The sequence below is a fragment of the Martes martes genome (genome assembly GCF_963455335.1).
Source record: "Martes martes genome assembly, chromosome: 10".
NCBI classification, from domain to species: domain Eukaryota; kingdom Metazoa; phylum Chordata; class Mammalia; order Carnivora; family Mustelidae; genus Martes; species Martes martes.
The window spans coordinates 99,484,542-99,500,465 of record NC_137898.1 but is presented as its reverse complement, the minus strand read 5'-3'; the positions used below and the strand labels follow the sequence as shown (position 1 = coordinate 99,500,465).

Below are 15,924 nucleotides of genomic sequence, written 5' to 3'. Positions count from 1 at the left end.
ATACCAGTACAGAACCATCAGAATGGCTAAAATTTAAAAAGCTCACGGTACCAGGTCAGTTTTTTGTTTGTTTGTTTGTTTTAGATCTTATTTGTTTGAGAGAGAGAGAGCACCCGACCAGCAGGGAGTCGCAAAGGGAGAGGGATGGATAAGCAGACTCCCTGTTGAGCAGGGATTCCCAGGTGGGCTGGCTCCCAGGTGGGCTCAATCCCAAAACCCTGGGATCATGACCTGAGCGGAAGGCAGACACTTCACTGACTGAGCCACCCAGGCACCCTCACAGTACCTGGTTTTGATGAAGATTTGGAAAAACTAACTCTCATGCGCTGCTGTCAGGAATGTGAATTGGTACACAGCCACTAGGAATCTGTTAGGTAGTATCACCTAACGACGCACCCGTCCAATGTCATAGTTCATAGCCACATTGGTTATTGAACACTTGAAATGTGGGTAATCCAAATTTCTATAAATGTAAAATACACATTGGACTTTGAAAATTCAGTATGTAAAAAAGAAAGTAAAATATCTGATTCAGAATTTTCCTATTGATGACGTGTTGAAATGATAATATTTTGGATGTACTGGGTTAATAAAATGCAAGCTTGGGACACCTGGGTGACTCAGTGGGTTAAGTGTCTGACTCTCAATTTTGACTCAGGTCATGATCTCAGGGTTATGGGATAGAGCCCCATGACGGGCTCTGCACTGAGTGGGGAGTCAGCTTGGAAATTCTCTCCTTCTCCCTCTGCCCCTCCCCATTGCTTGCACTCTCTGTCTTTCTCTAAAAATAAATAAATAGACAGACACATAAATATTTTTTTAAATGCATGCTAAATATCAATTTCACTTTTTAAAAAACTTTTTAATGTGTCTACTAGAAAATTTTAAATTACATATGATGACTTGTACTATACTTCTAGGACTGTTCTGATCTAAAGCTAAGATCCATTAATTTTATTCCCGGGTATATTCCCAACAGAAATATATGTGTATGTACAGTAAAAGTTAAGCACAAGAATGTTTATAGCAGCATTATGCACAGTAACTAAAAACTGTAAATAGCCCAAATGCCCTTTAACAGGGGAATAGATAAATAAATGGTAGTATGATTACAATAGGAAATACTAAATTTAGCAACAAAAATCAGTGAACTACAGTGATATGCAACAACATGGATAACTCTCACAGTATTAATTATTTAAATGATCTCATATGAGTCCACTTATATAAAGTTTAAAAGTGGGAAAATAAGCTACAATATTAGAAGTCAGCATCCTAGTTTGGGGAGAATAAGGGCAGTAGTGACTAGGAAGGAGGCTTTGGGAGACTGGCAATATTCAGTGACTCAGTAGGGTGATGTCACATGGGTTTTTGCTTTGTGATAATTCATTGGGCTGTACATTTGGGTACATTTGTATGTGTAGTAATCTGTGTCTATGTTAGTAAGGCTTACATCAATTAGTTGCAAATGATTTTAATAAATGCAAGGCCTCCTTGAAAATTGAGATCCATTATGTAAATTGCAGAAAAGCAAATTAAGAGTTGTTTTTTTTAAGACCATATATTCTGCCCAGTAAGGAAATCTGGACAGTTTCTAAATCGTTCTAAGTATGACTCTCCAGTTTAAAATAAAAATATCTCTGCCCTTTGCTTGGTCAGTAAGCTTGGCATGACAGTCCATTTCCTGACAGATATGTCAATAATGTTGACAAAAATAAAATATAGCATCTCAGAACTGCAGAATTTAAAGTGACAATGAAACCTAATACTTTTTTGAGTTGTGATTTCTCTGTGAATCCGATGGAACCTCTGGCACTTCCTCTTGAAAATGCATGTATGTGTAATATAGGTCCCTACATCATATTTTACACATGATTTCGATTGGCTCATGATTGGCTCATGATTTCATTGGTAGTTTGTCCAGTCCAGGTTATTAGGTAGATAAAGCAGAAAGAGGTCCAGTGACATGGCTGGTTAGTGGAAAAAGCACGACCGATATTGCAGACTCTTAATTTCCGAACTAATTATTATTCTTTCAAGTGAAGTGGTTGTTTTTCTCTTCTCCTGTGTTCCCATATGTGTACTGTTGTTGTTCTCATATAATTCTCATATATACGATTGAATTCTCATAATTCTGTCCTCATCCTTTTGCTTACTTGAGAGATGCCTTCAGCTAAGATGACTCCCTCTTTTAAAATAATAAACTATTAATTGTTCTACATCACTGTTATTTGAGTATATGCATTACCTTCCCAACCACATGTCTTATTCATCTTTGTTTTCCCCAAACCACTGAAGTGCAAGGAATATATTCATTACAAAAACCAGCATTTGTTACTTTAAAAGGATGTGCCAATATACGACTTTAACTTCATGATAGAACTCTATCCCTTAATTACAGGGTGATTATGAGCTCAGCTTCATACTGACCTAAATATGAATTCAGCCTCTGCCATTTACTAGCTGTATGTTCTGGGTATATTGCTTAACCCGAGTCTCACGTGGTAAATCCAAATGGACTTCATATGATCACTGTGAGGATTAAGGAAATAATCTACGTGAAATATCTTGAGCAGATCTGATACGTAGACTTTGGCTAGCTGTGATTGTCATTATGGCATACTCACCCCTTGAATATAGGACTCGGCTAGAGAAACACTGATTTAGATTCTTAGAATCAGACTAATCAAGCAGTCTACCCAATGCAGGAAATATTCACACATTGTTCCAACAGAGTCTGCTTTGGCTTAACCTATCCCAGGGACAGGGAACTCATTAGAATCAACTAAAGCATCTCCAATTCTTCCAGAGTTCTTCCTTACTATTAGGTTGAACCAGATACAATTGCTGTTTCTAGGGCAAAACAATAGAAATAACAATTTCTAAAAGAAAATGACCAGACCAGAAATTTGCCTATTACTGCCTCTCACTTTAATTCAACATTTCCTCTCTCCTTCTACGTGACAATCCTTTTTTTTTTAACTGTAATGCTATATTTATTTTCTCAAAAAATACTATTTTACGTGCCCATTTTTGTCCCAGGGAAAAGGTGTTTTTTGTTTTGTTTTGTTTTGTTTTAGTTAACATATAATGTATTATTTGTTTCAGGGGTACAGGTCTGTGATTCATCAGCATGACAATTAAAGACAATGGAGAATCAATGGGGAACAAGATAGACCTAGCTCCTGCCTTCATTGAGGCTTACATGCTTATCAAGGAGACAACAAAAAAAAGCAATTGTGTAGAATATTCAGATTCAAGGTGGAGGAAGAATGTTTCAAGCAAAAGGCTTAGCTGAGAGAATTTCCATAGGATATATCATACATGAGGTACAGAAAGTATAGAGCAGCACTGCCCAAAGAACTTGCTATAATAAAAATATTCTGTATCAGCAGTGTCCAATAAGATAGCCACTAGTCACATAGGGCTACTGAGCACTTGAAATGTGACTAGTGTCATGTAACTCAGGGAATGCAATTTTAATTTAATTTAATTTTAATTAATTTAAATTTAAATAGCCACATGTGGCTAGTGGCTACCAGGTTGAATAGAGGGTAATAAAGCTGAAAGAGGATAAAAGGGCAAGAGATGAGACTGGGGAAGTCAGCAGGGTTCCAGACCATGGAAAGCCTTGAGGAACATGTTAATCATTGTGACTTAAGGGTAAAGTCACAGAAGGATTTTTAAGTTCCAGAAAATAACATGATCAGATAGGAGTCTTAGAAACATAATTCTGGAGGTGCCTAGGTGGCTCAGTGGGTTAAAGCCTCTGCCTTCGGCTCAGGTTGTGATCCCAGGGTCCTGGGATCGAGCCCCACATCGGGCTCTCTGCTCAGCGGGGAGCCTGCTTCCTCCTCTCTGCCTGCCTCTCTGCCTAGTTGTGATCTCTCTGTCAAATAAAATCTTAAAAAAAAAAAAAGAAACATAATTCTGGCCTTCTTGTGGGGAAAGACAGGAGAAGGGTGGAGAAATTGATCTTGTCTTCAGGAGTTTGCTCTATAAGGAGTAAGATAGGAACCAAAGCAAAATGACTCGAGGATATCTCAAAGAAACAAAGACATATGTGACTGATCACACCCACAGACCATACTCATATATGTATTTCTATACATTTGTCCACCAGTGATCCACACTTCTTGCCTTTTTCTAGGGGCTCACAGGACATCTAGCCTCCTGGGTATTTCAGGGTGTCCCAGGGGTACCTGAGCTCACAAGGAAGTCTGTCAACAAAATATCCACCCAGCATCAACCTTGTCCCTCCTCTGTGCACCTATCCCTTTGTTCTTCTCCAGTCCTCGCTACTGAGGGTACTTTGAGGGTACTGCTCTGTTCTCTGCAGAAGGAGGAGGGTCCCCACCTCAACTACCTAAGCCACACTGCTTTGCTCACCCTTGCCTTGATCCTCTAAGCATTTTCTTTGATCAGCGCTTTTGGAGAGGCGCCTGAGTGGCTCAGTTGGTTGAGCATCTGATTCTTGATTTTGGCTCAGGTCATGATCTCAGGATCTGCTTTTGGAATCTGCACTCAGCGGGGAGTCTTCTTAAGAGTCTTTCCCTCTGCCCCTCCCCCCCCCCTCTAAATAAATAAATTAATTAAACAAACAACAACAACAACAAACGGCTTTTTTGGGCTTTCTTCCCCGACTATCACTTCTCTAAGCTCTACCTATGGGGTAAGACAAAACACACTGAGAATGAGTAAATCCCTGGGGGCGATGGTGATAAGCTACCACTGAGTCCCCCTTAAAGAATTTTGTCTCCCCGGCTCTAGGAACCAATATAGACACGTGCACGCATATCACAACTCCCCACCAGTTCCCTGACACACACCACATAAAAGCACACACCCTTATGTCTGTAGTACATACACCTTTCCAATGCCTAGCACTGCCGCTGACATATCCAGACAAGGCTGAACGCTCTTCGGGATCAGCCAACACCATCCTTGTTCCATTATGTTCCTGCCAAAGAAATGGACAAATAAGTACAGAAGCAATCACCGCCCAGCGGTCACATATAATGTATATGTAGCTAGAGCCATAGCTTGTCATCATGCGAAGAGCACGAACTTAAGTCTGGAGCCAGACTGACCTGGATTCAAATCTCAGCCTGACCACTTTTACTGGCCGGGTGGTCGTGGGCAGATCACCCAACCTCTGTGAGCTTCAACTTTCAATTCTACAAAATGCTTACTTTTGCAAGTTGTTAAAATTAGAAATAGGCTATGTACAGTGCCTAGTACAGGAAGATGCTCAGTGCCTGCGAACTGGTGTTACTCGCCTGGTGCGGGGTCCCTGAACTTTCAGGATGCCACAGGCCTTGCAAAGGGGCCACGGAATAAAGGTCAGAGTGCTAGCACATTCTCATGCAAAAGCATCTTGGGATTTTATTAGATGACAGCCTAGAGCTGCCCGGTGAGGCAACTGAAGCCAGGGGCAGGCAGTGCGTTAATCAGGGTCACACAGAAAATCAGTGACAGAGCCAAGACACAATTCCAGGGAAGTCTGGAAAGGTTCAGCCCAGCGCTCCCTTCTGTAAAGCCGCAGCCTCTCGGCCGCCCAGGCTCTGCTCTGACCCGTCCCTACCTCACTCTGATGAGACAATTTACTCCTCCTTGGCACCTAGGATGTCCCCCTCAGTACGGCCAAGGGGAAGAGCAGATGCAGCGCGTTTGCGGCGACCACCAGGCCCGCGGAGGCCTCCCCGTTGCCATGGCAACCCTAGCTTGGTGGGGGAGGACCCGCTCCCCCGGCGCCCCCTCCCATTCACGCAGCGGACGTGACACGTGCGGCAGGGTCACGTGTTGTTGTTGGGCCGTGAAAGCTGCTTCCGGGTCAATGCAGGACACTGGGCTCCGGCGGCCAGAGTGGGGGACCAGGTGAAGCGGAGCCGGGCCGGGGCCGGCCGGGACCAGGCCGGAGGCTGAGCGGCGGCAACGGCGGTGGCCGGGAGGGGGGAGGAGAGGCGCAGCCCGAGGAGCCGCCGCAGCAGCTCCCCCGCCTCCCGGGCTGAGGGGTGAGTGGAGCCCGGGCCCGCCGGCTCTGCCGGCTTCTCGAGGCCCCAGGCGCTCCCCTCCGGAGCCGAGGCGCGGAGGGCCGTTCCTACTGGGGCGCAGTGTGGGGAAACGCGGGGAAAAACTCGGAGCGGGACGAAGCCTGCCTGGGAGGAGGGGAGGAATGGGCCACCTGCCCGCGGCGGGAGGGAGGATGGGGCCTGGCCTGGCAGGGGAGGTGCGGGGAGGGCCCTGGGTTGGGAGCAGGCGGAGGGCCGGGCGGGGGCGGGGGCGGGGTGAGGCGGGAGCCTGAGTCCCTGGGAGAATCCCGGCTTCTCACCATGCCCCGGGGCGTGGGGGATGGAAAGATGCCCCTGGGTGGTAGGAGGTGGACGTGAGTCTGGGGCTGCTGGGGAAATAGAAAACTTTTGTCTCTGAACTACTGTATCCAAAGTGGGGGAGCGGAAGCAGAGGATATGTCCCCAGAGAGGTTTGGTGGGGAGCGGAGCTGGCGGGCATTTCCAGGCTCCTGGGACACTAGGCCTGCTCCTTCCAGGGGCTGATGAGAGGATGCGGTAGTTTAAGACCGGCTTTCTGGAGAATCGTTTGGCCCTCGAGTTGGGAGATGCTGAGAGTGAGGGGATTGGAGTAAGATGGGGCCTGGGAGGAGAGAACCCTGTCCTGGGGTTTGGGAAGGGGGCAGTGTAGGGGTCTGTGTGGAGCTTCATTCTTTGTTGAGAATGAGGAGTACAGAGTTCTAGATCCTCTCCTAGGGAGACATTCTGGGAATTGATGAAGCGAGAAGAAATTTCATAACTGTCTTCTCTTGACACAGTGATTTTAGAAGTTGTAGTTAAGAAAAGTTGGTTAGAAGAATTGAGCTGTTGACAGCCAGTGGAGAAAGGAGGAGCTCTAGTCTGAAGGTTGCTAAGTTACTCAGAGCTTGTAGGCACCGCCTAGGGCTGTTGTTTGGGGGAAGTTAGCAACCCTTTTAGGTCCAGACACAGGCTTAGCTGGGGCTGACCCTCTTCTTTTTACGCTGCCCTGGAGGTCTTAAATTGGTTTCCGAGAGGCCATCTTGAGCAAAGATATTACATGCAGGTGTTGAGGACTAATGAAAACACTCAGCCTTTGGGTCCTCAGACATTAGAACTAGATCTCTAGGGTAAGAGCTTTCAAACTTTTTTTTTTTAATCGTGCCCCATATTAAGAAGTACTTTTTACATTATGGTCTAGTACATACCTGTATATGAATGAAAAGTTTCACACAGCACTATTTACCCTTATTACATGTGATGCATTCTGATAATTTCTGTTATGTTCCATTCTCTTTCATTAAAAATGCTGACTGAAATCCACTAAATTGATTTGTGGGTCACAGGTTGCACTTTTAGCACATTTCTTTTGCTTCAGTTTGTGTCCTCATGTTGTACGATTCTAGGGAGCCAGGATGATTAGGAGATGGGTTTGGGTGGGGGTGCAACTGACTGCTTCATTTGTTTACATATATTTATAACATAGCAAATTTGGTGTTTTGGAGCATAATCTTAATCTTTGATATCTTAATGTGGCCTGATCATTTTATGACATTTTTGAAGTGTATGCTTTAATTTTCTCTGTCCTTTGCCGTGTGAAAGAAAATGAGAAGCCTAATTTGGTTTAGTTGATTTGTCCCACAATTTACTTAAGGTAATTTTAATGTTACAGTGTTGTAAATATACACTGATTTGCTTTTCTGCTATTTAAAAACTCTCAAGCTGAAACCTAAACCCTTCTTACTCCAGTAATATGTGGTTTAATAATTCTACATAATTAAAGATACAGATTTATGGCTTTAGTATATACTTGAAACATACTCATAAACCTAAGTGTAACTTTGAGTCAGTCAACATCTAATTCCCCCTGCCATGATGTTTTCATCTGTTTGTAAAATAGATGAGGTCTTTATATGAACCATATTATAAACATTAATAAGTATTGGTGAACGAAGTGGGAGACCTTCATGAGTTGCTATGGTTAAAAGTTTTTTAAAGGTTGTCATTCAGCTTATTGTTACATGATGTTGAGTGTCAAGTAATGTTGCCTGATTTCAGTAGGTAAATTTATAGGGTATGTGTTTAAGACCAGTTTATTGGTGTTAATTCTTGTTGATGATGCCTTCATATTATTTGGGACATGGAATTCCAAGTCATAGCCATCAGGAAGGAATTGTCCAGTTAAACTTCATCTTTGGGGCCATATTCTTGATGAGATGCCTTACAAAAGCATTTTTAATCATCTCCAAACTCTGTGTGTTGTAAATTATTTATTTATTGACTGTATCTTGGGTACTGGTGAGAGGGTCTGGGTTGGCATGTATCAGCCATCCTTGACTGTATCTTGGGTACTGGTGAGAGGGTCTGGGTTGGCATGTATCAGCCATCCTTTAAAAATTATCTTTTTATCAGGTCAATATTTGTTTTGAAATCTTTAGTTTTAAAGAATGTTTAAAAGCTTTCTTTTTGTGGTAGTTGCTTGGAACATGAAAGAAGAATCTCATTAATTTCGTTTTTCTGGGAATCATGTGTACCTGTCAATAAACAGTTGTGGAGAACTTAACCTGAGTGATTGTGTGTGCTTTTTTATAGTTTTCATTTTTTTTTTTCTTGAACCTCAGACTCTTAGGTATGTCCTAAAAAAGGCTCTTTTCCCCTAATTTTTGCTTCCAGACTGCTGTGGGTTTGGAAGTTAGATGCTTACATTTGTTAGAACTTTGTGTAAAATATGATTGTGCAGCTCTGAATAATATTCTATTGTATATGTATTTATGTTTATTATATATACACAAATACTTCTTTTAGTGTATGAACTATGTGACATGTATTTTGACTAGTCAGAGGCCTATTTACTGACCTCTTAATTGTGGGCTGTGTTTTAAGCAAGTGAACTCTTTATATACTTAGGCTAATTAGCTATATAAGAAAAAGTTCTAGAAAGTAACATGAAACTGACAGTGCTACAGTTTGGACTTTAGGAGTGAAGCAGTCAGCTAGCTGTGATTGTTGCCTTTGCCCTACATGCAGTGAGTCATTAAGAGTTACCATTCCTTCCTTTTTAATCTTTTTCATTACCTTCTCCTGACTCTAATTTCTTTGAGATTAGAGTGCTGACAGCCTCACTACTGCCATTGTCTGTTACTCTCATTCTACTTAATCTTGCATAGCTTCATCAAGAGTACTCTTCCAAAGAACAGTACCCTAATTTATCATTTCTCTACTCAAAAACCACTAACTTCCTAGTGCCAGCACTGAATAAAGCCCATTCTGTTGAGGTTGATGTTGATGGTATTCTAGAGCCTCTGTTTGTTTGTTTTTTTCCCCTGACATTGTCTTTCCATCCTAACTGCAGATCCTCTGTTCCTGCCAAGCTGTCCGCTCATTGTACTTTCTTTTGTAACATTATTCCTGAAAGTCTGGGAAATGTGTTCTTCATGAATTCCTACTCATCATGTTATTACCGATGACCCTTCTTCTTTGAAGTCTTTCTTTCCTGTCCTGTCTACACTACTTGTCCTACGTTGCTTTGTATTATTTGTATATGTTGTTTTTACCTCTTTTTGGTTGTAAATTCGTAGAGGACAGGAAGCTCAAAGAACCTCCAATCTTTAGGACACCTAGCACAGGATTAATCGGAGTTCATGGACCAAGTGAATCAGAATTGATGGAATTTATGGTGAAAATTGCTGTTCTCTGAAAATTCCACCCTCGACTTAGTAAATCAGAATCTTGGGGTTTGCCTGGTGGAGGTCTTCTGTACAGTAAAATTTGAGAATTACTTACCTAGCATGATGCTTTACGTTACAGTAGGTACACAGTTTTTGAGCTGTCCCATTCATCTGGACTTTCCTATTCTCAGCACTCATAATAATCTTAATGACAATTTGTTGACTGCTTCATGCCAGATACAACTAGATGCTTTAAACACATCATTTAATCTTCACAGTGACTCTAATGACTACAAAGTAGCTATTAATAGTTCCATTTTACAAATGAGAAAGCAGGCATGAAGAGGTAAGTAACTTGTTCAAATTCCAGTGCAGATCTGAACTTAGGCTGAACTGAAGCCCCATGCTCTTCTAAAAACAGATTTGAGCAAGATGACACACTTCCAAAATTCCAGACTATGGCTGTGTGAAACTTCTACTAATAATTCATTAACGGCCCTTAGGAATGTGATCTCTTACTAGCTCTGTTAAGAAAAGGATACTTTAAGTTCTTCCGTGATTAATGCTTTTCCAGTGATTTTCAAAATTTGTCTTTCAATTCTGTCATACTTATCACCAATATACTTGATTTTCCTTTCACTGCCAGAACATATTACATCAAAGTAAAATTCACTCTTCCTTCAGCAAATAATTCGTTGCCCTGTGCCAGATAATCCTGCATGTAACACTGAGCTGGACTGACAAACCTCTACCCTTGTGGGACTTAAGGTTCTGGTGGAAGGGGACTGAAGCTCTAAATTAACATACAGTGGAAAGTGCCATAAAGAGTGAGAGAGGCTGGAGTAGTAAGTGATTGATGGTAGCAGTGGAGCTAGTTTCAATGGGTTGGTTAAAGGCAGCCTCATTGAGAAGGTAACATTTGTGTTTAAATTTGAGGCTTGGATGCTGAGATGAAGACAGTAAAACCAAGAGCCAGGTAAAAGGCAGTCCTGTGCGAATGCCTTATGAGGGAATCAGCCTGGCAGTTTTGAGAAGTAGAAAGCCATGCTGGCTGAAGCCTAGTGGGTGGGAGGAGGGAAGGGCAGAGAGGTGAGCAGAGAACAGATTGGAGGGAGGCCTGAAGACCAGGATAGAAATTGGGTTTCATTCTAAGTGTGAAGGGAGGCCTTTGGAGAACTTAGAGGATGTGATTTGACTTAAAGATCACTTGGCTTCGTTGTGGAGAACGGTGGTGTAGTCGTGAGAGACAAGGAAGGGAGCTATTGCAGCAGTCCCAGTGAGCCGTTGATGGAGGCTTAAACCAGGGTAAAGTAATGGAGACAAAAAGAATTGGGCAGAATTGGGGTGTTTGAGAGGCACTGTTGACAAACCTCACTGATGAATTACATGGGGGTGTGAGAGGAAGAGAGAAGTCAAATATAGCTCCAAAGGTGGGGACTGGTGGAGGAAGAGCACCAACAGTTCTGTTTTTGCCCTCTGTGTGCCAATCCCTAATAATACATGCTCACCCTCCAAGGATACCACAACCCTGAATTTTGTGTGTGTTACTCTCTGACTTTTCTTTATAGTTTGTATTACATATGTATGTGACCCTAAACAATACAATTGATATGCTGTTTTTGAATTTGAAGTGGAATTGTACTATATATATTTTTGTGATTATTTTATCCTTTCAAAAGTGTTTTTTTTTTTTTTGTTTTTTTTAAAGGAAGTTTCAGGTATATGGCCTTATAATTCACATCTGCATACACTACAGAGTGGTCACGACCAGAAGTCTAGCAGCCATCCATCACCAATCAGTTGACCACCTTCATTTTTTTCATTCCCCACCCTTCCCCTCCCAGAACCATCATTCTGTCCTGTGTATCTATGAGTTTATTTTTGTTGTATTTTGTTTGTTTTTCATTTGTTTTGTTTTTTAGATTCCACTTTTGAGTGAAGTCATACGGTACTTGTCTGACTTATTTCACCTAGCGTAATACCCTTAAGGTCTATCCATGTTGTTGCAGATGGCAAGATGTCATTCTTTTTTATGCTAAGTACTATTCCATTGTATAAATATACCTCATCATCTTTATGCATTTATCTATCGATGGACACTTAGGTTGTTTCCTTATCTTGGCTGTTGTAAATAGCGCTGTAGTGAACATAGGGGTATATACATCTTTTTGAATTAGTGTTTTTGTATTCTTGGAATAAATACCCAAAAGTGAGATAGCTGGGTCATATGATGGTTCTATTCTTAATATTTTGCGGAATCTCCATACTGTTTTCCACAGTGGCTGCGCCAGTTTACAATCCCACCAGTGTACATGTGTTCCCTTTTCTCCACATCCTAGCCAACACTTGTTTCTTTTCTTTTTGATAATAGCCATTTTAACAGGTGTTAAATGATATCTCATTGTGGGTTTTGATTTGCATTTCCCTAATAGTGATGGTAAGCATTCATGTGCATATTGGTCATATGTATGTCTTCTTCAGAGAAATACTTATTTTGATCCTCTGCCCATTTTTTAATCGGCTTGTTTGGATTTTTTGTTGTTGTTAAGTTGTATGAGTTCTTTGTATATTTTGGGTATTAACCCCTTATCAGTTATGTAGCTTGCAAATATCTTTTCCTGCTCAGTAGATTGCCTCTTTGTTTTGATGATGGTTTCCTTCACTGTGCATAAGCACATTAGTTTGACATAGTCCCATTTGTTTATTTTTGTTTTGTTTCCCTTGCCTTTGGAGTCAGACCTACACAGACATTGCTAAGACTGATGTCAAGGAGCTTACCACCTGTGCTTTCATCTAGGAATTTTATGGTTTCAGATCTCACATTCAAGGCTTTAATTCATTTTGAGTTAATTTTGTGTATGGTGTGCAATAGTGATCTAGTTTAATTCTTTTGCGTGTGGCTGTTCAGTTTTCCCAACATATTTATTGAAGGCTGTCTTCTATTGTACACTCCTTTGTTGTAGATTAATTATGTGTGGGTTTATTTCTTGGCTCTCAGTTCCGTCCCATTGATCTGTGTGTCTGTTTTTGTACCAATACCACACTTTAGAAAAAATTAAAGTATAATTAATGTACAGCGTTATAATAGTTTCAAATGTACAGTGTGGTGATTTTATAATTCTATGCATTTCTTGGTGCTCATCAACATAAGTACTTTTAATCCCCTTTATCTCTACCATACCGTTTTGATTGTTGTGGCTTTGTAGTCTAGTTTGAAATCAGGTAGCATGATACTTACCAGCTTTCTTCTTTCTCAAGATTGCTTTGGCTGTTCCAGGTTTTTTATAGTTCCATATAAATTTTAGAATGACTTGTTGTAGTTCTGTGAAGTATGCCATTGGAATTTTGATAAGTATTGCATTGAACCTATAATAATTTGGGTGATGTGGACATTTTAACAATATGAATTCTTCCAATCCATGAGCATGGAATAGGTTTCCATGTATTTGTGTCTTCAGTTTCTTGATTTTAAAAGTCATTCATTTTGATGAAAAAGCCATTGAGAACTATCAGTTGTTAATTTCCATTGCTGTGTAATATTTCATTATGAATATAATGTAATTTATCCCATTACCTGTTCTTGGATATAAGGGCCTTTTTTGGGCCAGGATTTTTCAAAATTTCACACAGTATTTTTGTTGTGGACATTCTTGTGTTTGTTTCCTGGTCATGAGTTCTTATAGATTTTATAGCGAGAAGTAGAATTGCTGTATTACAGGGTACGTGCATCTTCAACTTCACTAGGCAGTGATAAAATGTTTTCCAAGGTGTTCGTACCAGTTTTTATCGAGTTATTTTTACTCCCACTAGCAGTGAGTTTCTGTTCTACGTTTTCTCTGACACTTTGGTATTAGAGTTTTTAAGTTTTGCTGATTTATATAAAATAGTGTTTTACTGAGATTTTCATCTTCACTTCTGAATGTTATTATACTTGAACATCTTTTACATATATTAGTCATTTGAATTTTATCTTCTGTTAAATACTGTTCATGTCTTTTGTCATTTTTCTATTGGATTGTTTGCCTTTTTCTTACTATTTTTAGGAGTTCTCCGTATTAGTTACATGTGTTGGGAGCATCTTTTCCCCATTTCTGAGTTTTAGTTTTTCATGTTTAATGTCTTTTGATGATCAAAAGTTTTTTATTTTTCTGGTTGATTTTTCCTTAATGGATTCTTTTTGTTTTGTTTATGAAGTATTTCCCTAAATCAAAATCTTAAAGCTCTTCTCCTGTTAGAAAAAAATAACTTTTCTTCTCATGGGATAAAGTTTGACTTTGGCATTTTATCGGCAGTTGTGTCTTTTTCTGTGTTTTGAGGTAAGGATTCATTTTCCTTTTCCCAGATTGATAATCACTTGTCCCAAGACCAGTTACTGAAGTTTAACTTTAACCTACTGATGTCTTTGCCATTTCCTGCCATATTCACATGGGCCTATTTGTGGGCTGTCTTTTCTATTAAATTGATTTCCCCCACCCCATTGTTTAACAAAGTACAGTCAGTTCTGTAGGTTCTTGGTTCTTGCTATTTATGGTAGTCATGCAAAGTTGCTGTGAAAACTGAATGAGTGAATATGGACCCATTGCTCCTATGGGAGATACGGGGTTAGGTTCCTGCCAGCTTCTGGTCATAACATTTTTGTCAACTGATCACTACATAACCTTGTTTTGTGTGTGTCTGTTTAAAGACGTGTTATTCAGTATATACGGTTGAGTTAATAACTTTGAATTCAGAGTGGATGGCACTGATAATTCACGCCACAGTAAATCTTACCTAACATGGATTTTCTCCATAAGGCATACCACAGCTTCTTGTGTGTAAGACCAGGCAGCACTTCCGCAGTTCACTTTGGAGCCATTTTCAATAGTGAAATCACCGACCAAAATCACACAAAGATGTGAAAACCATGGCACTAAATCACGGGAAGTTTACAATGTGAGTTTACAGTGAAAGTTTACAATTTGTTTGCAATGCAAGAGCTGACGCAGGATGCAGAGTGCTGACCTGTTCTATCTCAGCGGGAAGCGTGCACCTCAGATTAGTATCTACAAATGACTGGGAACATGCTGCAAATACTGATTTGGGGGTTACAAATGAATTTTATGGAGTGGGTGAATTTGCAAATAATGCTGTAATAATGATGCTTGACTATACTATGAAATCTTGTGAGAAGCAGTCTTTCAGGAGACCATTACCTTTAGCACTTTTTTTTTGGTCTGTCATGCTTACACATGTTTTATAACATTTTATTTTAAGAGAATAACTTAATGCAATGGATCTCTCAGATACAAAGTTCTGATTGCCAAATGCCATTATCTCAATAAAAAAACACTTCTTGCTAGAGAGTGTTTTTATTTATAATCTCAGTATTGTTATTTAGTTCACAGGTAAATGAATTTTAGGGAAGAATTGCAACCCTTAAAATATTGAAAACAAATGTAAATTATTAAACCCTTATTGCTGTGACTTTTGTGTGAGGATCATATTTTCTCGTAGGCACTCTTAGTAACTTAAAGCATAAGTTTTTTAAAGGCAAGTGCCCTTTAGAGGTTTTTAAAATGTCAGCTCTATTAAATCCTCATCCGTTAGTGATATTTCTCCATGTGAACATCAGTAAAGGAGTCCAAGAAAGATAAATGAAGATTGTATACTTCATAAATCAAACCTCTCACAAAATGCATTTATTGAGACTTCGCTAGTTTATCCTTTACTTACCATTTAAGATTCTTAAGTGCATTGTTGGTGTTAATTTGGTAAGTGTGCCAAGAGAATAATAACCAGAAACTTTGGGTTTGACCTCTGTTCATCTTTTTTTTACTATACACAGCATATATTTTATTTCTTAATTTTTGAAATGTTTTATTATTTCATATATATATGAAATATATGTATTTCATATATATGTAAAATATAAAAAGTACTGTTTTAACCATTTTTAACTGTATATAGTTCAGTGGCATGAAGCACATTCATGGTGCCATCCATCTCCAGAACTTTTCATGTTCCCAGACTGAAACTCTGTCCCTGTGAGTCAGGAACTCCTCATTTCCCACCCCCTTCCTCGGCCCCTGGCAACCATCATTCTACATTCTGTCACTATGAATTCGGCTACTCCACAGATAACTCCTGTAAGCTTTAACCATATGGTATTTGTCCTTTTCTGTCTGGTTTCTTTCACTTAACATTGTCTTCAAAGTTCACTCATGTGTCACAATTTCTTTCCTTTTCAAAGC

The 15,924-nt window shown here is 40.1% G+C and overlaps 1 protein-coding gene across 1 annotated transcript in view; it reads left to right on the top strand.

The window, feature by feature from the left end:
• The first annotated feature begins 5,866 nt into the window (after window positions 1-5,866).
• The window catches only part of TBCEL (tubulin folding cofactor E like), a 73,077-nt gene continuing 63,019 nt past the window's right edge, over window positions 5,867-15,924 (top strand). The window contains exon 1 of the mRNA XM_080816063.1: window positions 5,867-6,014. The gene's annotated coding sequence lies outside the window, so the exon portion shown is untranslated. The remainder of the gene's footprint in view (window positions 6,015-15,924) is intronic.